Here is a 24,545-nt window from a genome sequence, read left to right on the forward strand (position 1 = left end):
TCCCCTTCTGGGCCACACTGCCTCCTTAGTCACCAGCTTCTCCCCACCCCCACCCCCCCCTTATCACTTGGGCAGCCTCCAAACCAAAGAACAGGTAACCAATTCTAAAAGGCTATTTATTACTTGAGGGCTGGTTCTTATGCAGCAGCCTCAACTCTTATCTCCTCCCTAAAAGCATGTGCATAAGGACTACTTTGGGGGTATCTTTCTCACTCTCCTTTTCTCTTTTCCACAAAAGTTCCAGAGTAGTACAGAGAGGAGGAAACAGAAGAAAAAAATTTCAGTTCCTTTTTCTCATCCACCACAAGCCATAAGGGCATAAAACTATCACCACAAAAAAAAAAAAAAAAAAAAAAAAAAAAGGTCAACTAGCAGCAAAATATATATACACATGCGCAACAATTAAAGAATTGTGGCTCCTCTATACAATGGAATATGCAGTCCAATAAAATGGCATTTCAGAAGAATACATGTAAAATGTTATTCACTGTAGCACTGTTTCTTCAAATGTTATGGAACATTTCAAATGTGCAGAAAAGTTGAAAAAACAGTACAATAAACACAGTATTCACCAGTTAAAACTCAAGAACTGTTAACATTTGGTCACATTTGCTTTATCTGTCTCTATGGACACACTATATATGTGTTGTTTTATTTTTTTCTGCACCATTTCATCAGGCATCAATATGCTTTAACCCTAACTACCTTACTGTGCATCTGCAGGGAATAAGGACGTTTGACTTCATAACCACAATACCATTAGGTACACTGATTATCACCTAATACTCAGTCCTCATTCAAATGTCCCCAACTGTTTGTTTTTGTTTTTTTTTTTTCTTCAACGTTTTTATTTATTTTGGGGACAGAGAGAGACAGAGCATGAACGGGGGAGGGACAGAGAGAGAGGGAGACACAGAATCAGAAACAGGCTCCAGGCTCCGAGCCATCAGCCCAGAGCCTGACGCGGGGCTCGAACTCACGGACCGCGAGATCGTGACCTGGCTGAAGTCAGACGCTTAACCGACTGCGCCACCCAGGCGCCCCTGTCCCCAACTGTTTAAAAATGTCTTTAATAGTTGCCTTAAAAAAAAAAAAAGAAATCCAATCAAAACTCAAGCAATTAGTTTGGATGTTATATCTCCTTAGTTTCTTTTATTCTAGAATGGCCTCCAAATTTTGCTTTGGTTGGTTTTACCTTTACTTATTCACAAGCTTTTTAAAATCCCAGGACAGGTACCTGGAGACTGTCTTACATCCTAGTTTTGTCTGATTGTTTCTTCACAGTGCCATTTAGCTTACCTCTCTATCCCTCACATTCACTATAAATAGAAGGTTAGGTCTAAAACACTGATTAGATTTAGGTGAAGTATTTTTGGCACCTGCTTCACAGGTGATAGTATCTATGTATCACCCTCCCAAGCCCCACCCCCTGCTACAATGAAGCCTATCAGGTGGCACATATCCTCAGACTGTCTGAGTTGGTGGGACTTGGAAAATTATGTGATCATTTGGCAAAATATGACCACTTGGTTGAGTTTGTAACTGCCAGAGCTCTCTTTATAAAGGTACATCCCTCCCCTTTATAATTAGCCATCTGTGGTTAATATTTGGCCTCAACTGAATATCCTGTTCCTTCTCAACTTTTTGCTTAATGATTTAGCAGTCACTGATGATTCCTTCTTGAATTATTTCCTTTAGGAGCTGAAAAAAATGTAGATTCTCAAATTCCATCATTATTTCTACATTTACTAGCTGGCATTGCTTTGGAAAGAACTTTTCCTTAATAACTGAAGCACAACAAATCCTTCCCCCCCCCCTTTAATTACTACTTCTGTCTTATTGTTTGTAACAGCAAAAAACTGGGGACAACTAAAGTGTCGATGTAAAAAGGGGACTGGATGACTAATCTACAATAAGGAAGATTCTCTGGGTACTGATAACAAGAAATCTCCAAAATAAAATATTGCTAATAGGGGTGAAAAAGCAAAGTACAAAACAATATGCATAGCAATGCAACTTTTTGAATAAGAGAAGAAATTAATGGCCACTCGTTAGGGACTAAAGGGAAAGAATGAATGGAGATAAATATGGAAATAAGACTTCTCAAATGTTTTCATTTTGTGTCACTTTTATTTTTGAAATGCATTACCTATTCAAAAATTTTTTAAGTTTATTTATTTATTTTTGAGAGACAGAGAGAAAGAGAGAGAGACAGAGCAGGGGACGGGCAGAGAGAGAATCCCAAGTAGGCTCTGAGCTGTCAGAGCCCAATGAGGAGCTTGAACTCACAAACTGCGAAATCATGACCTAAACTGAAATCAAGAGTCGGACACTTAACCAACTGACTGAGCCACCCAGGTGCCTCAAAAACCTATCTTTAAAATTCTTTTTCTTGGGCGCCTGGGTGGCGCAGTCGGTTAAGCGTCCGACTTCAGCCAGGTCACGATCTCGCGGTCCGTGAGTTCGAGCCCCGCGTCAGGCTCTGGGCTGCTGATGGCTCAGAGCCTGGAGCCTGTTTCCGATTCTGTGTCTCCCTCTCTCTCTGACCCTCCCCCGTTCATGCTCTGTCTCTCTCTGTCCCCAAAAAAATAAATAAATAAACGTTGAAAAAAATAAAATCTAGGGTCTGATGGATTACATTGCTACCAGTCCTTCACTTTTAAAGTCTCTAAAAGAACCCAGCTATTAGGCCCCAGGAAATGGCTCCATATATCATTCCAGGAATAGTCCTGTCTTTCCTAATTTGGCTTTCCTTCTGCTACGTATTTGCAGAGAAGTGGCATCGTGGCCTCATGTAGCACATGGTTCAGTTTTTTCCTTTGTCAATGAGACTAATAGTTAGAAAATTGGATCAGTGTATGCATATAACTACAGTATCCCTTGACATGCCCTCAGGAAGTGTTAATATTATATGCTATTACTTAGAAATCAGATGTGTAAAATGATTTCTTTTTAGAAAGAAAATCCACTACTCTTTTTAGGATTAAGAGGACTATCACTATCTTTCAGCCATGGAATATTCCATACTGTGTGAGACTGACATGGGGCGCCTGGGTGGCGCAGTCGGTTAAGCGTCCGACTTCAGCCAGGTCACGATCTCGCGGTCCGTGAGTTCGAGCCCCGCGTCGGGCTCTGGGCTGATGGCTCAGAGCCTGGAGCCTGTTTCCGATTCTGTGTCTCCCTCTCTCTCTGCCCCTCCCCCGTTCATGCTCTGTCTCTCTCTGTCCCAAAAATAAATAAACGTTGAAAAAAAAAATCTTAAAAAAAAAATAATAAAAATAATAAATGAAATTCTTTTTCTTAATGTTTATTTATTTTGAGAGAGAGAGAGAGAAAAGAGAGCTCGTGAGCAGGGGAGGGGCAGAGGGAAAAGGGAAGAGAGAATCCCAAGCAGGATCCACACTGTCAGCTCGACCTCACAAACCATGAGATCATGGCCTAAGCCAAAATCAAGAATCAGACACTCAACCAACTGTGCCACCCAGGGGCCTCCAAAATTTATTTCTAAAATATTTAACGACGTGAAAAAATACAGTGAAAAAAGCAGAATAGAAAATTACACATATAGTATGATCCCTATTTTGTTAAAAAAAAAAAAAAAAGATCTTGGAGAACAGTGATACAGAAGAAATATATTAAAAAAATACTAACCAGGGCACCTGGGTAGCTAAGTCAGTTGAGCATCTGACTTCAGCTCAGGTCTCACAGCTCAGTTCATGGGTTTAAGCCCCACATCGGGCTTGCTGCTGTCAGCACAGAGCCCACTTTGGATCCTCTGTCCCCCTCTCTCTCTGCCCCTCCCCTGTTCATGCACTATCTCTCCTTCTCAAAAATAAATAAACATTAAAAAAAAATACTAGGGCGCCTAGGTGGCTCAGTTGGTTAAGCATCCAACTTCCGCTCAGGTCGCGATCTCACAGTTGGTGGGTTCGATCCCCGCATCAGGCTCTGTGCTGACGGCCTGGAGCCTGCTTCGGATTCTGTGTCTCCCTCTCTCTGCCCTCCCCTCCTCACACTCTCTCTCTCTCTCCCTCTCCCCCCCCCCCCCTCTCTCTCTCTCTCAAAAATAAATAAACATTAAAAAAAAAAAAACTAACCATGCTTGTCTTTAGGTGGTGGGACTATAAGTGACTTAGTAATTAGAAGAGGTAATGTTCTCTTCAGTTTTTAAATTTAAAAAGTAATAAATGCTTACTGTAAAAGTGAAACAACAATGGGCTTTTTACATTTCACAAATGGCTGCAATATGAAAAGTATACAACTAGACGTATCCAAACACAGACAGAAGGGAAAATATTTATAGCCTGTGCTGAAAGGAGTTTTCTCCCTGGCATATTAAAATGTAAAAAGCCAGAAAGACTCTACAGAAAGACACAACTCCAAGTTCCTAGACGGATACAGCAGAGTTCCCTAAGGAGTGATGAAGGAACAAACTCTAGCCTATATATTCTCACGGGACAGCTCTCATCCCTCATTAGTGCACGATATAAATATGTACACACTGAACATGTCAACATTCTGCAGGCCAACCTCCTGAATAAACTAAGGATGAAGTAACTGGAAGGAAATAATCTACTTGGTGACCCTAACAACTCACGGTTTAGTACCAAAAGTCTGGAAGTTAAACCGCCACACAGCTGAATAATTATTAACCAGGAAGGTGCCAGAAATACAGTTCCCATTAGTTCATCTTAATCCTTTACTGAGTCTGATTTTTTTGTTTTGTTTTGTTTTGTTTTGTTTGAGCCTATAATTCTTTTACCTAATACAGAGAAGTTCAGAAGGAATGAATTTTGGGGCACCTGGGTGGTTCAGTCGGTTAAGCATCCAACTTCTGCTCAGGTCCTGATCTCACCATTCATGAGTTTGAGCCCTGCATCAGGCTCTACAATGACAGCTCAGAGCCGAGGGCCTTCTTCGGATTCTGTGTCTCCCTCTCTCTCTGCCTCTCCCCTGCTGGCTCTCTCTCTCTCCCTCTCAAAAATAAACATTAAAAAAAAATTTTTTTAATGAGTTTTGAGGGGCCCTTGTCTTAAGAGTGTGACATAAAACTACTTTCACAGAAATACATTTAAACCATTTATAATCTTGAGGCACCTGTGTGGCTCAGTCAGTTAAGCATCTGACTCTTGATTTCAGCTCAGGTCATGATCTTGCGGGTTAGTGAGATCGGGCCCTGCACTGGGCCCTGCACTGACAGCATGAAGCCTCCTTCTTTCTCTCCTGTCTTTCTCTCTCCTTCTTTCTCTCTCTGTCCCTCCCCAACGCACACGCAAACGTTCTCTCTCTCAGAATAAATACACTTTAAAAATTAGATAAGTAAACCATTTACAATCTTACAATGTGGTAAAAATAGCAGCAGTCCAATTCATACCAAAAAAATCTGACCTTCTGAACCTGTGTGACTCAAGAGGAAGAAAATATAGGTCACAAACATCATATGATTCAGAAAACTGTGATATGACCTGAAGTTCCTACAGGAATCGGAAGAGGAAAGAGCTACTACAAATACCAGTTATCAAGAAAACTAAAAACTCAAGTCTGAGCTTACCAAAGAGCTTATCTATCAATTCCCAAGGACCCAGACACACTAAAAGTTCAAACAAGAGAAAGCTGGACTGATGCCAGAAGTCAAAGGGCCTGAAACAATTGCACGGTCCCTCTTTTGTCTGAAGAAAAATATTTGCTCTGTTTCTTGAAAAGGATAAGAGACTTCCACTCCTTACAGCTACCTGAGAAGAGACTTTACTTTGTTCTCTATAAGGAACAAAAGGAGCTAAATCAGACTGAAGCCAGACAGGCCCTGTTGCTGAGGAGGAAGTGCCAGTCAAGTGTGTTTTTCATTCCTCTTTTTAAAAAGGAGGAAGAAACAAGTTTCCCAATCTGTCCCTTAAAGCCGGCTGAGACAAAGGGTGCCAAGAATAGTCTCTGTGATGCCATTACACAGTCCCCAGAACCAATTCTCCGTCCCCCAAAGCCTTATGCAAGGAGAACCAGAAGGACACACAGACATGTGTACAAACCCCACCCCCCATGACGTGACTGATCACTCAAAAAAGATGGGAAGATAACCCACCTTTAAAGACTTTCTCTTCTTCATTCTAGGACATAATTGCATTTAGCAGCTACTCACAAAAATCACCTATAGAGTATGCCACAACCCAGTGGGAACTAAAAGTTAGATTTAAAGGTTCCCCTAGCAATTTGACTAATGCCAGAAACTTTACTCCACCTTCTCCCTAGAGGACTTCAGGCAAGTTACTTAACCTCCCTGAGACTCAGTTTCCTTCTTTGTAAAACAGGAATGGCAATATTTGCTTCATCAGGTTGTGGTGAGGCTCCAACACACAAAGAGTGGTGGAGTGTCAAAACTGTTGCTGTTACTGCTGTCACTAGCACTGAATACTCCTCAGGGTTCACCGTGGTCTCCTTCGCCAAACAATACAGCCAACTAAAACCCCAGAGACCCAAGACGCCACCATTCCCAAGAGTAGCAGATTTTTCTAAGAAATACTTCAAAGGCTATTACCAAACAACAAAGTAAAAAGTACTCAGGAAAATAAAGGATATTTGTGTGGCAAAAATAATTAAATGAGATATGAGCTACCTCTACAAAAGTCAAGTCAATTAAAAAACAACCAGGGATACCTGGGTGGCTAAGTCAATTGAGTGTCTCTCGATTTCGGCTTGGGTCATGATTCCAGAATTGCGGGATCCAGCCCCGTGTTGGGCTCTGTGCTGAGTGTGCAGCCTGCTTGAGATTCTCTCTCTCTTTCCCTCTGCCCCTCTCTCCCACTTGTTCTCTCCTTCTCCCTCTCTCTCTCTCTCTCTCTCTCTCTCTCTCTCACACACACACACACACACACACAAACACACACTCACTCTCTCTAATAAAAATAAAAATAAGAACAGAACTAACTCAGAACTGTATCTGCAACCTGGCTAAAAATTCAGACCCAAAATCCTACCTTCCAACAGCATTCCAGGAGTGTGAATCAGAAAACTAACAGACCTCGAAGGGGCTGTTAAAATGAGTCCAATCACCTCATTTCTTGAGTATCTGCATCTCTCTCCACTGCACTAAGTAGGCAGTCTAGGAGTCCAATCAACTGTGTAATACCAACACACATTCCATAACACAGAGGATCCATCCCAAGGTTAATTCTCTCAAGAAAAAAAAAAAGTTCTTTAAATACTAAATCTAGGACTACTTGCATAAGTAAAGCTCTCCCAACAACTGGAAAATTAGCAACAGAATGTCAGGCCTTTAATTAGAGGCCTAAAAGTGGCCGAGTACTCTTTAGAAACTCCACGTAGGTGGAAATATACACAGTTTTCTACAATTGGCAGCTTTGTTTTCATTAATAGGATTTTTTACAAGACATTTTAGGATACTTCAAATGACACTATATAGGATCCAAATCCAAAATCCAAAATGTGAGTGCCACAGCCAGCAACCAGACTAGAATACTTCCACACAGCCCTGCCTGACTCCTAGACTAGACTGAGCTTAGAGGTGGGCAAGAAAGTTCAGGGAGAGCATCACCAATCTAGAACAGGTAGACACAGGTAACACATTCTGAAGGCAAGCACACCTGGAAGCAGAAAAACTTCATCTATTACCTGAATTGTGTAGTACTATGTATGGACTTCTAAAAGATATCCTAGGGGCAGGGCACCTGGGGTAGCTCAGTCAGTTAAGCATCCAACTCTTAATTTGACTCAGGTCGTGATCAAGCCCTGAGCAGGGCTCCACGCTGAGTGTGGAGCCAACCTGGGATTCTCTCTCTCCCTCTCTCTCTGCCTCTCCCCAGCTTGCATACATATATTGCATGCCTGCTCTCTCAAAATTAATAAACATTAAAACAAAATAAATAAAATACATGAAATAAAATAAAATAGAATAGAATAAAATAGAATAAAGATATCTTAGGGGTACCTGGATAGCTCAGTCAGTTTAAGCATCCGACTCTTGATCTTGGCTCAGGTCTTGATCTCAGGGTCATGAGTTCAAGCCCCACGTTGGGCTCCACGATGGACATGGAGCATACTTAAAAATAAATAAATACATAAAATGCATAAATACTAAAAAATAAAAGATACTCTAGAATATGCCAAAGTGATAAATGTGGTTAAATCCAGATAGAGAAATTTTAAGTAATTTTTTAATCCATAATTTCTAAATAAGAGCTGGCCTGGTATAGCGGTATATGGGCCCTGCAATCAGACTGGCCAACTGAATCCCAGCTCTGTCATTTTCTTGGCAAAAGAAGGTTTCTTGAAACAGTTACTGAACCAGCCTATACTTCAGTTTCCTCGTCTATAAAATGTGACCACTGAGAGTAGGTATAATAATAGGGTTACCATGAAGATTAAAAGATTTACCAAATGAAAAGTGCTCACTATTCTAGAATGCCAATGCTTGTACTAGAATGATAATTTCATTCCATAATGAAGAATTAAAATTAAAATAGCAGTAAGAGGGGCACCTGGGTGGCTCAGTCAGTTAAGCGTCCGAGTCTTGATTTTGGCTCAGGTGATGATCTCAGAGTTTGTGAGCTCGAGCCCTGCATAAGGCTCTGTGCTGACAGTGCAGAGCCTGCTTGGGGTTCTGTCTCCCTCTCTCTCTGCCCCTCCCCTGCTTGCTCTCTATCTCTCTCAAAATAAATAAAAGCAAATGTTAAAATAGCAGTAAGAAAAATTTTTTAAATCAGATAAATGGAATTTAATACAAATTCTCTTAGGCAAAATGAAACTGTCCACTGCAGCAGTCTCCAAACCATTTCATATAAAAGATCTGAGTACTGACATCTTTAAAAAAATAAAGCTACAGGGTAATGGCTAAAATAACAATACCCAACACTCTCAGAGTGCTTTTCATGTCCCAGGAACTGTTCTTCACACTTTACATAAACTAATTTATGATCCTCACAGCCACCCCATCAGGTTCATGAGGTCCCAAGGGAACAAGTCACACTGTCAGTGGTGGATTCAGGATTCAAACCCAAGCAGTCTGGCTCCAGAGTATAAATACTTAATTACTACAGAAAACTCCATAGTGCCTGAGATAGAACTTCCTAGTCAGTCTCTCTTCTAGTCATTTACTAGCCTCACATGTATTAGCCCCTCAATAATTGTTTTACTGCCTTACAAAATCAATTGGAAATCTGTTTGCTTAATATTTGTAATGTTCATTTCCTCAAAGGAGAAGAAATTAAAGAATGACAGCAAGGAAAATGAAAAAATTCTCACCCCTTCCTTTACATCAATATATGGTTTTTGAGAGAAAAAAGGACTCTAAAGTCTTTGACGAGAAATGACTCTGAATTTGATAAAATACCACATGAGAATATATCATGAAATTCAGCCACTCTGTATTTACCCTACACAACTACCAACTCCATCAAAGTAAAAAAATTACTTATCAACAGGAAATAGAGATAGGCCAGAACATACATCTTGAAAACATTAATCAACAGAAGATGTGATTCTGCACACTCAGTCCAACCTGTGTATACTCTTTTGTCAAACATGAACTATAACATAAACACATCTGAGAAAAGAAGGGGACTCTTACATGTATGGTCTCATGCCAACCCTTTCTCATCCATGTGGCGGGCAAAGTGCTAGTGACCTCCTTGCACTGCCAGAGTTAGTTCCAAATCAAGATTCTCTATAACCAACTTAGTTTACCAGCCTGTGCTAGACTCTCTCCAAAGACAGCTGCCATCAAACCCTTCCTACTCTACTCCCATGCTGCCCCACCCATCAAGGGATAACATATTTCTCACCGCCCTCCCCCCCCCCCAAATATGGGGCTGAACTTGTGACTTGTTTTGACCACAGAATACGGCTGAAGGGCTGTGTCAGTTCCAGGGCTGGCAGCTTCATATTTGAAAGACAGCATATTCAGAACAAAGTACAGAGGCAGTGGACATTCTGAGAGCAGGGAAGGGGATATGGGATATTATATTTTGGGGGCTTGAAAGTGCCAGATATAAAGGTGATGTGATTTCATGGGTAAAGATATGACAAAGACATAAGAAGTTTCAATGATGGACTCTTACCACTGAGCTGTTATATAATCTTTTACAAATCACAGTGGTGCTGAATTTCATTTTTCTCCAGGTACAAACTGAAAGTAATAACACCCTTTTTGTAACTTAAAGGAATCATGTCCTTGGAGTACATTAGAAGAAATGGGTTACAAAAAATTGAAGGCAGAGTTACTACTTTTGGAAGTGCAAGCCAAGTTAAGAACTAACAATAAGGACAGTGCACAATAAACAGGAGTTCGTACAAAGAAGTCTGGCACCTTCAGTTATGAGACAGTGCAAAGAAAACTGCAGGAGCCATGAAGCAGAATCAGAGAATACCTTTAATTAATCACCTGACAGATTAGAAGCAAATAACTTGAGAGAATCAAAACCAATGCAATCAAAATTAGACACATTCTTCATAAGAACCAAAAGCCCAGAGATAAAACGCTAATAGAACCTACACCCCTACTGCAGATATGCACAACATCTACGTTCTGAATTACAAAACTCTTCAATACAATTGTCTCCACCTAGAAAGCTAGGCTAAGACATGATAATGAATTGAGTACCCGGTACAAAGATTGTCAGCCCAAACTGACCAAGAGATAAGCAAGCAATACGACCTCTTTTGTTCTCATATCCACTCACCCCCAATGTTTTTTTATATTTATCAACTCAGAACAAGGCACACTTCTACATGGTATATCACAAATAGGCTAACAGCTTTACAAAATGTTTAAGATACAAAACTAAATAAATTCTAATTACTGTTTTTATAATAAAGAGGAGGAAAAAGCACTAGCTTTTCTGCTGCAGAGTTTGCTTACTAGGGCTTCCTAAAGTAAAAATAACATGACCTAATGTCTGAAACACAGCAGAGTTTGTACTCAAAAACAAAGTGTGATCAAAACTGGAAACAGAAAGCCGTAAGTTCCAAATCTGAGACTGACAGTTTTCCTTATTGTCACTTACCTCAGAAGGATAACGAAAAAAGGAATGAAGTGTTATCTGCAAACTATTCTGGGGAAACCGGACTAAGAATACAAGAATCCCTGGAAACTCAAGGAAGAGCAAGGAGGAAACCACTGAACCAACAAGAAAGTGAAGCTCAATTTTTGAGTCCCAAGCTATCAACAGAATCAAGAAGCCAGGAACGTTAGCCTTAAATGCACAAAAATGGCGAGAGACTTTCTATTAGTAAGCAAAGAAAAAAGAGTAGCTTTTGATGAAAGAAATTTCAGAGGCAAAAACAGCTTAACCCCAGAACTGGGAACTGACCCCAACTGCCTCAGGCAAACAGACCTAATGACTTTGGCAACAACATCCCTTTCATCCACCCACAATATTAGGAGGCTGAAGTAAAGCTGACTTCAAATCATGAAGGATCACATCTTTCTGTTTTCTGCACAGTCTTTGGGAAAAAGAAGTGTAACTCTCCTCCCACAGTAACACATTGCCCCCAGGATTCCTGGAAACCCCTGGAGCCATAGCAACAGTATTGTTAAAAGCTTGGAGAACATTAACCAAGAATCCTCACGAACCCCAGGACAGATGAGATTACTGAGATTATTGAGATGAGATTATTTAAGAAAAATAAAACCTGGAAGAGGTTACGAAATGCATCTAGCTTTGCAAGAGGCATCAGTAGCCAAAGCAGGATTTGAATTCAGGCTTTTTCTTCAGATAGTATCAGAACTTGACTCCCAGTCCTTGGCTCGGCAGATACTGTGTTCAGTGTTCAGTGTTCTCCAATGTTAGAGTCAGCCCAGGTCAGGTTCTTGGCTAACCAGAATAGGGAAAGAAAAAATCTCCCTCAAGGCTTCAGGAAAAGAAGTCAAATTAGTAAATGTAGAGCTCTTATGCTAAAAGGTCCAGATGCTCCTCCATCTTGCCAATCACATTTCTCAGCCAATCAAAATAAATCACTGGATTTAAGAACCTGGATTCCATTTCCCCAACTTTCCGAATAAAAAAAGGGGGAGGAGAAGGGGACACCTTGCTGGCTAAGTCGGTTAAGCGACTGACTCTCAGTTTCGGCTCAGGTCATGATCTCACGGTTTCATAAATTCACTGCAGTGCAGAGCCTGCTTGGGATTCAATCTCTCTCTCTCACTCTCTCTCTCTCTCTTTCCCCCCTCCTCCGCTCACTCACAATAAATAAACTTTAAAGATTTTTAAAAAAAGGAAGGGGAGGAGAAGGATGCAAAAGCAATGATAGCCAAGAAATGTTTATTGAACATTTACTATGTACTCACCACTATTCTAGGCACTGAGAATACTTTACTGAACATCCTTGCCCTCAAGACGCTTATGTCATTATGTAATTAAAAATTGGGGCACCTGGGTGGCTCAGTCGGTTGGGTGTCCGACTTTGGCTCAGGTCATGATCTCGTAGTTTGTGGGTTCGGGCCCCGCGTCGGGCTCTGTGCTGACAGCTCAGAGCCTGGAGCCTGTTTCGGACTCTGTGTCTCCCTCTCTTTCTGACCCTCCCCCGATCATGCTCTCTCTGCCTCAAAAATAAATGAACGTTAAAAAAAAAAAAAAATTAAAAAAAAAAAAATTGAGGAGTGCTGCCAACACCCCAGCAGAGAAGCTGAGGTCATCAATGAGTCTGAAATATTTAAAGTGGATACAAAACTGTCTCAGCAATGCAGACAATTAAGGGTGTTGTTGTGGGCGATGGTGCCGTTGGTAAAACATGCCTCCTGATATCCTACACAAACAAATTTCCACTGGAGTAGGTACCAACTGTTTTTGACAGCTATGCAGTCACAGTTATGATTGGTGGAGAGCCATATACCCTTGGACTTTTTGATACCACAGGGCAAGAGGATCATGACAGGTTACGACCGCTGAGTTATCCACAAACAGATGTATTTCCAGTCTGTTTTCCAGTGGTCTCTCCATCCTCATTTGAAAATGTGAAGGAGAACTGGGTGCCTCAGATAACTCACCACTGTCCAAAGACTCCTTGCTTCCTTGTTGGGACCCAAATTAATCTCCACGATGACCCAAGATTGAGAAACTTGCCGAGAACAAACAGAAGCCTGTCACTCCAGAGACTGCTGAAAAGCTGGCTCGCGACCTGAAGGCGGTCAAGTATGTGGAGTGTTCTGCACTCACACAGAAAGGCGTGAAGAATGTATTTGACGAAGCAATATTGGCTGCCCTGGAGCCTCCAGAACCGAAGAAGACCCGCAGGTGTGTGATACTATGGACGTCTCCAGGCCCTTTTCTGCACAGCTGGTGTCAGCATCGTACTAAAAGCAACGTTAAATCAAACTAAAGATTAAAAATTAAAATTCGTTTTTGCAAAAATAAGCAAATAGAGGATACTTTAGTGGCGCCTGGGTGGCTCAGTCGGTTAAGCATCCGACTTCGGTTCAGGTCATGATCTCACGGTTCATGAGTTCGAGCCCCGCTTTGGGACCCATGCCGACAGCTCTGAGCCTGGAGCCTGTTTCGGTTTCTCTCTCTCTCTCTCTCTCTCTCTCTCTCTCTCTCTCTCTCTCTCTCTCAGCTCTGAGCCTGGAGCCTGTTTTGGTTTCTGTGTCTCCCTCTCTCTCTCTCTCTATGCCCCTCCCTGACTCGCACTATCTCTCTCTCAGAAGTAAATAAATGTTAAAAAAAAAAATTGAGGATATTTTCAATTACTCAGTACGCTAGGAAGAAAATAAGGATGGGGCGCCTGGGTGGCTCAGTATGTTGAGCTGCAACTTCAGGTGAGTTTGAGCCCTACATCAGGCTCATTGCTGTCAGCGCAGAGCCCACTTCGGATCTTCTGTCCCCTCTCTTTCCGCCCCTCCCCTGCTTGCGTGCTCTCTCTTTCTCTCTCAAAAATAAACATTAAAAAAATATGGAAAGGAATGTTTTGGGGGGGGCAGATCAAAGGGAGGAAATCAGTAGCTGAGCATCATTTCCCATTTTTCTGAGTGAGACTGAGAAAATGAGTAAGTCAGGAGAAATTTTTTAATATCTTCATGTAACTTAATACTGTAATAAATACAATCCAGCATTACTTCCTATTGTTAATTACACATAAGACTAAATTTAAGTAGCATTTAAATCATCCTTTACTTCAAAAGTAAACAGTGATCTTAAAGCCTTGTAAGTACACAGCAGAAAAATCCGAATATTTATCCAATTATGGCCAATTGATAAACGAAAGTGGCAGAACATAACATATATTTAAAGCAATACTTTTATCTAACATTCATTGAACATTTGCTACACACCTGGCAGTGCTAAGCACTCTTCCATATCATCTCATTTATTTCTCACAATGACACTACGAAGATAGGTACTATCATTATCTCCATTTCATTTTGCAAATCACAAAACTGAGGCTTGAGGAGTTAAACGATTGGCCCATGTGGAGGAGAGATTCAAAATCCAAGTAAGTTGCCAAAGTGCATGCTCTGACCACTATACACACTGCTTTTATAGAATCGGCATTAAACCTCAGATCCAGAAAAATTCCTTTTTGTGTCCTCACATCTAGCAGGTCATAATTATAAAGTTGATTCAGAAGAGAGAATGAATAAATTCAAATGAATCTGAGTCAGAACACAGTGACTCATGCTATATACCCTGACATCCATGCCTCAACCTACCTATCCATAAAAGGGACTACTCTCACCACAGCTAACCATTACTTGCCTCCTGGAGGGTTGTATTAGTTAATATTTGTAATTTTATTTAATTTTTTTAAATGTTTATTTATTTTTTGAGAGAGAGCACAAGTGGGAGAAGGGCAGAGGGAGAGGGAGACACAGAATCTGAAGCAGGCTCCAGGCTCTGAGCTGTCAGCACAGAGCCCAAAAAGGGGCTGGAACTCAGGAACCTCAATATTGTGACCCAAGCCAAATTCGGACGCTTAACAAAGCCACCCAGGCACCCCAATTTCTCCCTTTTTTTTTTAATTTAAAGAAGACATACCATAAAACCCAGCAACCACACTCTCAGGCATTTATCCCAGAGAAATGCAAAACTTACACAAAAACTTGTACACAAATGTTCACAGCAGCTCTATTCCTAATAGCCAGGAACTGGAGAAAAATTCAGATGTTCTTCAATGGACAAATGATTAAACAAACTGTGTAACATTCAAAACATGAACTACTACTCAGCAGTTAAAAAGAAAGGAACTATATTGACTGATTCAGGCAACCAAGTTGAATCTCCGGGGAATTAGGCTGTCTCCGGGGAATTAGGCTGAGTGGAAAGGCCAACCTAAAAGGTTACATATGCTCAGGTCATGATGTCATGATCTGTGGGTTTGAGCCCCACTTCGGACTCTGTGCTGGCACCATGGAACCTGCTTGGGATTCTCTCTCTCTGTCCCTACCCTACTCATGCTCATGTTCTCTCTCTCAAAAATAAATAAACTTAAAAAAAAAAAACTTTTTATAACTAACTAAATAGCTACATATGGGGGCACCTGGTTGGGCTCAGTCAGTGGGGCATACAATTACATCCTTTTTAAATTGTAGTTGACCTATGTACATAGAATTCTTGAAATAACAAAGAGCAAATTAGTCGGGGCGGGAGGGGGGTGGGGATTACAGATAGGGCAAAGGAAGTAGGAGATGGACCGCCTTCTCCTATGGGTATCTTCCCTTGATTCTCTGCACAAAGCTTTACTGCAATTTTACCCGTTGCACTTGCCTGATGATTTATGATTTGGGGATGGGTGTGGCTATAAAAGGGCGTCAAGGGAGATCCTTGTAGTGATGGAAATGTTCTGTATCTTGTTTCAATGGAAATATCCTGGTTTTGTAAGATGTTAAAATCGGGAGAAACTGGGTAAAGGGTACACTTGATCTCTCTCTCACACGTTATTTCTTAAAACTGCATGTAAATCCACAATCATCTCAAAATAAAAAGTTTAACTTAAAAAAAAAAAAAGGTAACATATGCTCCTCAGTAACAAGTGAAAATTAGTCTGATCAATCTCCCTCCCAAACCCTCCCATTTCCACCCTCCTGAGATAACTATGCAAACTCACTGCTTAGACAAACATGTAGGCATCTTATTAGATGTTTTGTGCATCAAAATGAGATTATGTATACTACATATTACCCTGCAACCTACCTACTTCACCTATTATCACTGTACCATAAAGAGCTTAAAAAATCTTTTAAGTGCCAAGCAGGATGGCAGGTATGGAATATTTTCTGACTGGTACAAATCTGACAATGTTTACCATGTTAATATACAGTAGCTGAGACAGCATCATTTAGTGAGTGAAAAAGAGAGTACAGTACAATACAGAAGCAGTATTGTCAAGAGATCCACACAAATGCAAGGTCTTCAGCAGCTATTCTAGGATCCCAAATGCCTCCTCCATGGAACTATCCTCGGGGGGCCCACAGAGCAAGAAATGCTAAAAGATTTCTTCTCAGCAGAAAACTGCTAGAGGGGATAATTCTCCCACATACTCAAGGCAAAGCAAACAAACTTCTCTGAAAATATATTACTCCTTCAAGCAGAAGTGCAAAATGTACAGTTGATAATTTTTAAAACATCCATTTTTGTAATAGCTACTACCACTTCTATTGAGTGCTAATGTTTTATATATTCTATCTCTAAAGCTCCCTCCTACCCCAGTCCCATTTTATAGACAAAAACCTGGCTCAGTGTGAAATTGCTCACCCATAGTCAAACAGTGAGTACACGGTAAAGTTGGTGTTCAAAGCTATAAAACTTGTGCTTTTCCTACTTTATCCGGTTTTTCTATATTACCACATGCCAACAGAAGAGAGTCAATAAATTTAACACTGTATTTAGTGTTTTTAGCGTATTTAGGCAGAAGCCATTTTCCACATATGTCTGCTGACTTTTTTTTTAATTTTTTTTTTTTAACGTTTATTTATTTTTGAGACAGAGAGAGACAGAGCATGAACGGGGGAGGGTCAGAGAGAGGGAGACACAGAATCCAAAACAGGCTCCAGGCTCCGAGCTGTCAGCCCAGAGCCCGACGCGGGGCTCGAACTCACGGACCGCGAGATCGTGACCTGAGCCGAAGTCGGCTGCTCAACCGACTGAGCCACCCAGGCGCCCCTGTCTGCTGACTTTGATCCAATTTTTTTCCCCCATTTAGTATATTTTGGGGACAGTATACTATGTAGCACTACTGTAACAGGGACAGAAAGGTAAACAAAACCTCAAAGAGCTCTCAGTCTGGTGGGGAGTCTGCAACTGTTGTATACCGTAACTATATAGCTGCTATACTGAAATGTGGCAAGTACTACCCACAAGGAAGTACAAAGTGCTATGCGTTTGAAGAATCCAGCTATCCACCCAAAAGCAAATGATAATCTCTCACATTAGCTTCCTTACAATTAATTGCTCTTCATTTCAATTCTGCTCTGCTATACAACATCCTTCCATATAAAACACTGCCTTGGTCACATTCAATAAGTACAAATGAAGGCCTGCCAACTCAGGTCAGCATAAAGCTCCTTCTCTAAAAGTAATGATGCAATTTTTTAAAATTTTGGCAATGAAAATGAAGTATCTTTAACCTTTCTGGTCAAACAATGGATGTACAGAATTTAAAGTGACGAAGACATCATTTTGAACATAAGATCTTACAAAGTTAAATTCACCTGTCCATCATTACAAGATTCACTAAGGGTAGCTCTAAGACAAAAGCCCAGGTTTCAAGTCATTGTATGGGGTTCCTTTTCACTACTGCTTCTTTCTTTTAAGTTCAATGAAAATGAACTTAATGAAGTTCAGGTTTTCTCTTTTCATCAACAATAGATGCATCCATGAATAAGTAATCATGCACAGTTCAAAAACTATCAAAAACAAACATGCTGAACACCATAATGAGGTACATATAGAGGTAAAGGACTGCCTATCCTTGGTATGGAAGAAGTTTTTCAGGTATTTGGGGGGGGGGGGATGTCAATAGATTCTTAAAAAATTAAAAAAGCCATCAACAACATCATCATCATCTCAGCAACAGCTAGTATTTTAGGGGTATCCACTATGAGCCAGGCAACTTGAAGGTGAAGGTTCTTTCTGATCCTTACAGCCACTCTTGAAAGAGGTGTTTGCACACACTAGGTTTATAGAAATATTCCCAAACCCCACAGCCACCCCAGGGGCTAATTCCAACTCCAGAGTGTCTGCTCTTTTCCCACTACCCCACACTCCCTAGGACAGAATAATTGCACTGCATATGTGGCTGGGACATCAAGTCACTTAAAATTTTGACATAATTTCCCGACTGGCAGTTATGTAATTTAGCCACTTTTCAATCTTCACGTTTTTTTAACTAATTTTCTTTCGTGATTCCTCAGTGGCCTTCCAGGTTGCTTTCTTTTCTTTAAGAAGCAGAACCCTTTTTCCAGATGAAATCTTATGTGAAAACACTAACATATAAAAGAGATCAAAATGAGCTGCTCTGGTTTAAGCAGAGTGGGAGAATCAAACTCTTCCTGACTCTCACGCCACCCCATAGGCACCTCCAAAGAACACACTTAACTCTGGGCACCTGGCTGGCTCAGTTAGTAGAGCATGCAACCCTTAGTCTCAGGGTCATAAGACCACAATGGGCATGGAACGGAAGGAAGGGAGGGAGGGAGGAAGGGAGGGAGGGAGGGAGGGAGGGAGGGAGGAAGGAAGGGAGGAAGGGAGGGAGGGAGGGAGGGAGGGAGGGAGGAAGAGAAGTGATAGTATAAAAAAGAAGAATAACATTAACTTAAAGACTCTAACTTCTCTATCTCAGGTTTGCCATTCACCATCTGTATAACCTTTGGCAAGAAAATGTTTCACTTTTCCTGTCCTTTATTTCTTTTAAATTTTTTTGAATGTTTATTTTTGAGAGAGAGAGAGAGAGAGAGCATGAGCAGGGGAGGAGCAGAGAGAGAGGGAGACACAGAATCCAAAGCAGGCTCCAGGCTCCGAGCTGTCAGCACACAGCCCGACGCAGGACTCAAACCCATGGACCGTGAGATCATGACCTGAGCCGAAGTCGGACGCTCAACCGACTGAGCCACCCAGGCGCCCCTCCTGTCCTTTAAAATAGAGATACTACCATCCATTTTATAGAGCTTCATTGGTTTGTTATGAATATTATGTGGAGGAACAAATATAAAATTCCCAGTACATGTTAAGTATTCAAAAGTTGGCTCCCCTCTCTTTTATCCTGCAGAGGTAACAGTTGTTGCCAATTCAAGAAAGCTCAATAAGTATATTTGATGATATCTGTAGTAGCAGAGAAGTGAACAAGTAAATGCTCCCACAGCTCAACTGAAAGAGACATAATAAATCCTCCATTAAAGCAACCTACCAATGATAATACCCCCTCCCAGCTTAGCTTCCCAGTCAATGACCCATGAACCTCAAAAGGTGTTTTTTACTAATAAACACTTATTATGAGATTCTTTAATGTACCTTTAATTCACCTAAAGTGTCAGGTGAATGTGTTAATGTTCTCAGTAATTTAACTTTGGCATTTCCTGAGCTGAGCATTTAAACTGGCAATTTTGGGGCGCCTAGGTGGCTCAGGCAGTTAAGCATCCGACTTCAGCTCAGGTCATAATCTCAAGACTCGTGAGTTCGAGCCACACCTCGGGTTCTGTGCTGACAGCTCAAAGCCTGGAGACTGCTTTGGATTCTGTGTCTCCCTCTCTCTCTCTCTCTGCCCTTCCCCCACTCAACCTCTGTCTCTCAAAAAGTAAATAAACATTAAAAAAATAATAGTAAATAAACTGGCAATTTAATACTACATTTAGTGAGTATTTTTATATTTATGTTCTACAGCATGAACCAATGTTCATTCATTTGCCCATCTTCTGAGCTTCTATTTTTCCAAGCACTACAAAACAAAAATACATCTGTCATGTGCACCTTCCTTAAGCAATTTTAATCTGGCCCTCCTAAACAGTCATTAAGAATCTATTACCTTAGGGGCGCCTGGGTGGCGCAGTCGGTTAAGCGTCCGACTTCAGCCAGGTCACGATCTCGCAGTCCGTGAGTTCGAGCCCCACATCAGGCTCTGGGCTGATGGCTCGGAGCCTGGAACCTGTTTCTGATTCTGTGTCTCCCTCTCTCTCTGCCCCTCCCCCGTTCATGCTCTGTCTCTCTCTGTCCGAAAAATAAATAAAAAACGTTGAAGAATCTATTACCTTAGTCTGTTATTGATAATGTGTTCCTATTTCTACATGTGTAACAGGAGACCAAAACAATTTTTACAGGAAAAGATTCTCAGTCCTAATCTAAACCCAGCCAACAACTCTCAAATCACACACACTATGGAAGCTGCAGATGTTGGCTTTGATCCCTATGGTTTAGGAAGAATCACAACAATAATACATCACATAGCCATGAAAAGACTCCTTTACGATAAAGAACACATCCCTGAGCGTTGAACATGGGAGCCAAGAAGATTCAGAATGCTAATCTTCTATTTTACTAGGAGACCTTCAGCAATTTACCTAGTCTCCACTGATTATTTCTTCATAAAGAAAATGAAAATATACTCATTACAATGCCAGAGATACTGTTTTGATTAACTACCTGGGGTTTGGTTACCAGGGACCTCAGAAGTCATCTTTCTCATCTCCTTCATTTCTTAACAAGCCCATGCTTGAGTCATCCTACAAAGACAGTTACTGAGTCTTTGAAGAACATATTTCACAACCTTCCTCAGTAATATCCCAGTATCTTGTTGTCAGGAAGTTCTTTCTAATTTGTAATCTATATCCCTTCTGCTGCAATTAAAACACATTCCCTCTTGTCTTCTATGGGAAAAGAACATCTGCTTAATACCACCTGAACAATATCCCTTCAAGAGATTATAAAATATAGGAAGCCCATTTTAAACAGCTTCATGTAAATGCAACATGGCTTTAAATGGGTCATCTTAGACAAAGAACATGATTAAGAGTCTTAAATTCCCAGTTCCATCACTGACTTGCTCTGAAGATGATAGGAAGTTAAAACCAAGCAGATGCTGTACCTCAATTACCCCATCAGTAAGATGCAAATGATAAAACCAGTATGTTAGGAGAACTCAGTTCCTCAAAAAACTAAATATAAAGGCAAGAGATTCTCAATCCCAATCTAAGCCCAGCCAACAACTCTCAAATCACTCACTCTGTGGAAGCTGCAGATGTTGGCTTGATCTCTATGGGTTAGGAAGAATCATGAGAATAATACATTACCAGATAGCCTTACAATTAATTACATGCCTAGGTAGATACCCAAAACAACTGAAAACAAGGACACGTACATGCATGTTTACAGCAGCGTTATTCATGATTTCCAAAAGGTGGGAGCAGTCCAAATGTTCTTCAATGGGTAAAGGAACAAATTATGATATAAACAATTCATATACAATACAATACAATATATACAATAGGTTACATATTGTTATGATTCCTCTTTTATAAGAAATTCAGAATATATCAACCTATAGATACAGAATGCAGACTGCTGATTTCCAGGGGCTGGTGGGAAATCAGGAGGGAAATGAAGAGAAACTGTTTTACTTTGGAGTAATCGAAATGTTTTGGAACTAAATAGAGGGTGGTGGTTGCAAAACATTATGAATGTATTAAACACCACTGAACTGTTCACTTTAAAATGGTTAATTCTGGGGCACCTGGCTGGCTCAGTCAGCAGACCATGTGGCTCTTGATCTCAGAGTTGTACATTCAAACCCCACATTGGGTTTGCAGAATTACTTAAAAATAAAATTTTTTTAAAACTTTTTTTAATGTTTATTTTTGAGAGAAAGAAACAGAGCATGAGTGGGGGAGGGGCAGAGAGCGGGGAAGACACAGAATCTGAAACAGGCTCCACGCTCTGAGCTGTCAGCACAGAGCCCGACATGGGGCTTTAACTCTGGACCAGTGAGATCATGACCTGAGCCAAAGTCCCAAGCTTAACAGACTGAGCCACCCAGGAACTCCTAAAAATAAAATCTTTTAAGGGACGCCTGGCTGGCCCAGTCAGTATAGCTTGCGACTCTTGATCTCAGGGTCATAAATTCAAGCCCCACATTGAGCATGGAGCCTACTTAAAAAAAAAAAAAAAAAAAAAGTAAATAAATAGCACCTGGGTGGCTCAGTCGGTTAAGTGTCCATTGTTTTTTTTTTTTTTAGTTTATTTTGAGAGAGACAGAGACAGAGAGTAAGTGAGGGGCAGAGATAAAGGGAAACAGAGAATCCCAAGCAGGCTCCGCACCATCAGCACAGAACCCGATGAGGGGCTCGAACTCACCAACCACAAGATCAGGACCTGAGCTGAAACCAAGAGCTAAACGCTTCACCAACTGAGCCACCTAGGCACCTCTAAGCGTCGGACTCTTAATTTTGGTTCAGGTCTTGATCTCACGGTTCACAAGTTCCAGCCCCACATCAGGCTCTACACTGATAGTGCAGAGCCTGCTTGGGATCCTGTCTCTCTGCCCCTCCCCTGCTCATGCTCTCTCTCAAAATAAATAAATAAAAACTTTAAAAAATAAATAAATAAACAAGGGGTGCCTGGGTGGCTCAGTGGTTAGGCATCTGACTTCTGCTCAGGTCACGACCTAGTGGTCTGTGAGTTCAAGTCCCACATTGGGCTCTGTGCTGACAGCTCAGAGCCTGGAGCCTGCTTCAGATTCTGTGTCTCCTTCTCTCCCTCTGTGTCCTCCCTGCTTGTGCTCTGTCTCTCTCTCTCAAAAATTAAAAAAAAAAAATTAAGAAAAAAAATTTAATTAATTAATTAATGGTTAATTTTGCATTGTATGAATTTCACCTGAATAAAAAAAAAAGGGGGGGGGGGAGAAGGCTAGAAGAACTAGTGGGGACAATATCCATAAAATGCTTAGCCCTTCCCAGAGAAGTCATCATATAAAATTCTAGGTAGACTGGTAGCCAAAAAGTTTAATATTATCTCATTATGGCCTATTAGACTCTAAGCAAAGAATATGTAAATGGGAAACAAAACAGAAACCAAAATAAAGTCTAGAGTCATATTTATACGTACTCTATATGGCAGTAAGAACCAATAAATAAGTGACTGAATAAAGAGATAAAGTAGGGGCGCCTGGGTGGCTCAGTCGGTTAAGCGGCCGACTTCAGCTCAGGTCATGATCTCACAGTCTGGGAGTTCAAGCCCCATGTCTGGCTCTGTGCTGACAGCTCAGAGCCTGGAGCCTGCTTCAGATTCTGTGTCTCCCTCTCTCTCTCTCTGCCCCTCGCCTGCTCATGCTCTGTCTCTGTCTCAAAAATAAATAAACACATTTAAAAAAAAATTTTTTTAAGATAAAGTAAATAACCAAGCACATGAGCAAATTGACTATAGCAACAATGACCACAGGAAAGCAATACGAAAAAATAAAAGTAAGGAATAAATTTTAAAAGCCAAAACACAAAGACACATTAAGTAGGGAATTGAAAAGAGAAGCTAATGACAGCAAAACTAAAAAGTACATAAACCCTTAAATTCCAAGGCCACATATACAAACCATGAGAATCACTACTCTTTCCATTCTGCAGTTACCCTCATTCCTTGACCTCTTCTCCCCCCCCCACCCCCCCCCACCCCCCGGCTTTTTTTAAACCTCTTTCTCCTTTAATCCAACCTCCTGGCAAGACACCAAGGCTAGGCCACCAAGAAGAAAATAAAAAGGTATCATTCCTATCTTCATGGACCTTATTATATTACTTCTTCTTAAAGTATTACTTCTTCTGGGAAGACAGACATGCTAATTACCAAAATATACAGACCATCTCCACTTCCTCCCGTCCCACTTTTTAAATCCACTTCAGTGGATTTCTGAGGTTTCCTCAAATTCTTTGGATCTTGACTGGGAACACTCTCCTGCTAGTCTATACACACATTCTCTCTTGGTAATCTTACCATTTTCCTTGACTTTAAATACCACCTCTCTACCAAGAGCATCACATTTACTGCCAGCACCCCTGCCAGCAGCACTCAAAGGCTCCTTGCTGGATGTCTCCACATGTTTTTAACAGAAAGCTCACACTCAGCAGGGCTTAAGTTGAGGTCTTCCTCCTGCTCCCCAACTCTAGTCAAAATCTGCTCCTCCTCAAATGTTTCCATCTCAGAAATGGCAACTTCATCTATCCAGATGCTCATGCCAGAAATCTGAGAATCATACTTGACTTTTCCCTCTTCCCACATACTCAATCCATCATTAAGTCTTGCCTGTCCTAATTCTAAAATATCTATTGGAAAAAAAAAATGTATCTATTCATTTTTTCTACTTCCTCCCATCTCCATTGCCTACAGCCTAGTCCAAGCCATGATATGGTCATCTTTTGCCTGGACCACAAAAAGACATCTTTAACTATCATACTTCCCCCACTTCTCTTTCAAATTTTCCAAATTCCAAAATTTTCCCCACAAATTTCCAAGAGTTTCCACAATGTAGCTGGAGCAACCTTTTAAAATCATATATTAGGGTCACAACACTCATACTTAAAACCTTCCAACGCTTCCAGTTATATTTAGGAAAAAAGTCCAAAATCCTTAACA

General features: G+C 40.9%; 1 protein-coding gene and 1 pseudogene across 9 annotated transcripts in view; one reads left to right on the forward strand and one right to left on the reverse strand.

Moving 5' to 3' along the window:
- Nucleotides 1-24,545, reverse strand: part of AMBRA1 (autophagy and beclin 1 regulator 1) — a 179,078-nt gene that overhangs the window by 146,359 nt on the left and 8,174 nt on the right. The window contains exon 1 of one of the 9 annotated variants that reach the window (XM_011286775.4): nucleotides 7,940-8,001. The exons of the other annotated variants lie outside the window; for them this stretch is intronic. The gene's annotated coding sequence lies outside the window, so the exon portion shown is untranslated. Of the gene's footprint in view, nucleotides 1-7,939; nucleotides 8,002-24,545 lie in introns of those variants that run through there. 9 annotated transcript variants of the gene reach the window in all.
- Nucleotides 12,689-13,326, forward strand: LOC101085572 (annotated as a pseudogene).

Source organism: Felis catus, chromosome D1, assembly GCF_018350175.1.
Source record: "Felis catus isolate Fca126 chromosome D1, F.catus_Fca126_mat1.0, whole genome shotgun sequence".
Taxonomy (NCBI): domain Eukaryota; kingdom Metazoa; phylum Chordata; class Mammalia; order Carnivora; family Felidae; genus Felis; species Felis catus.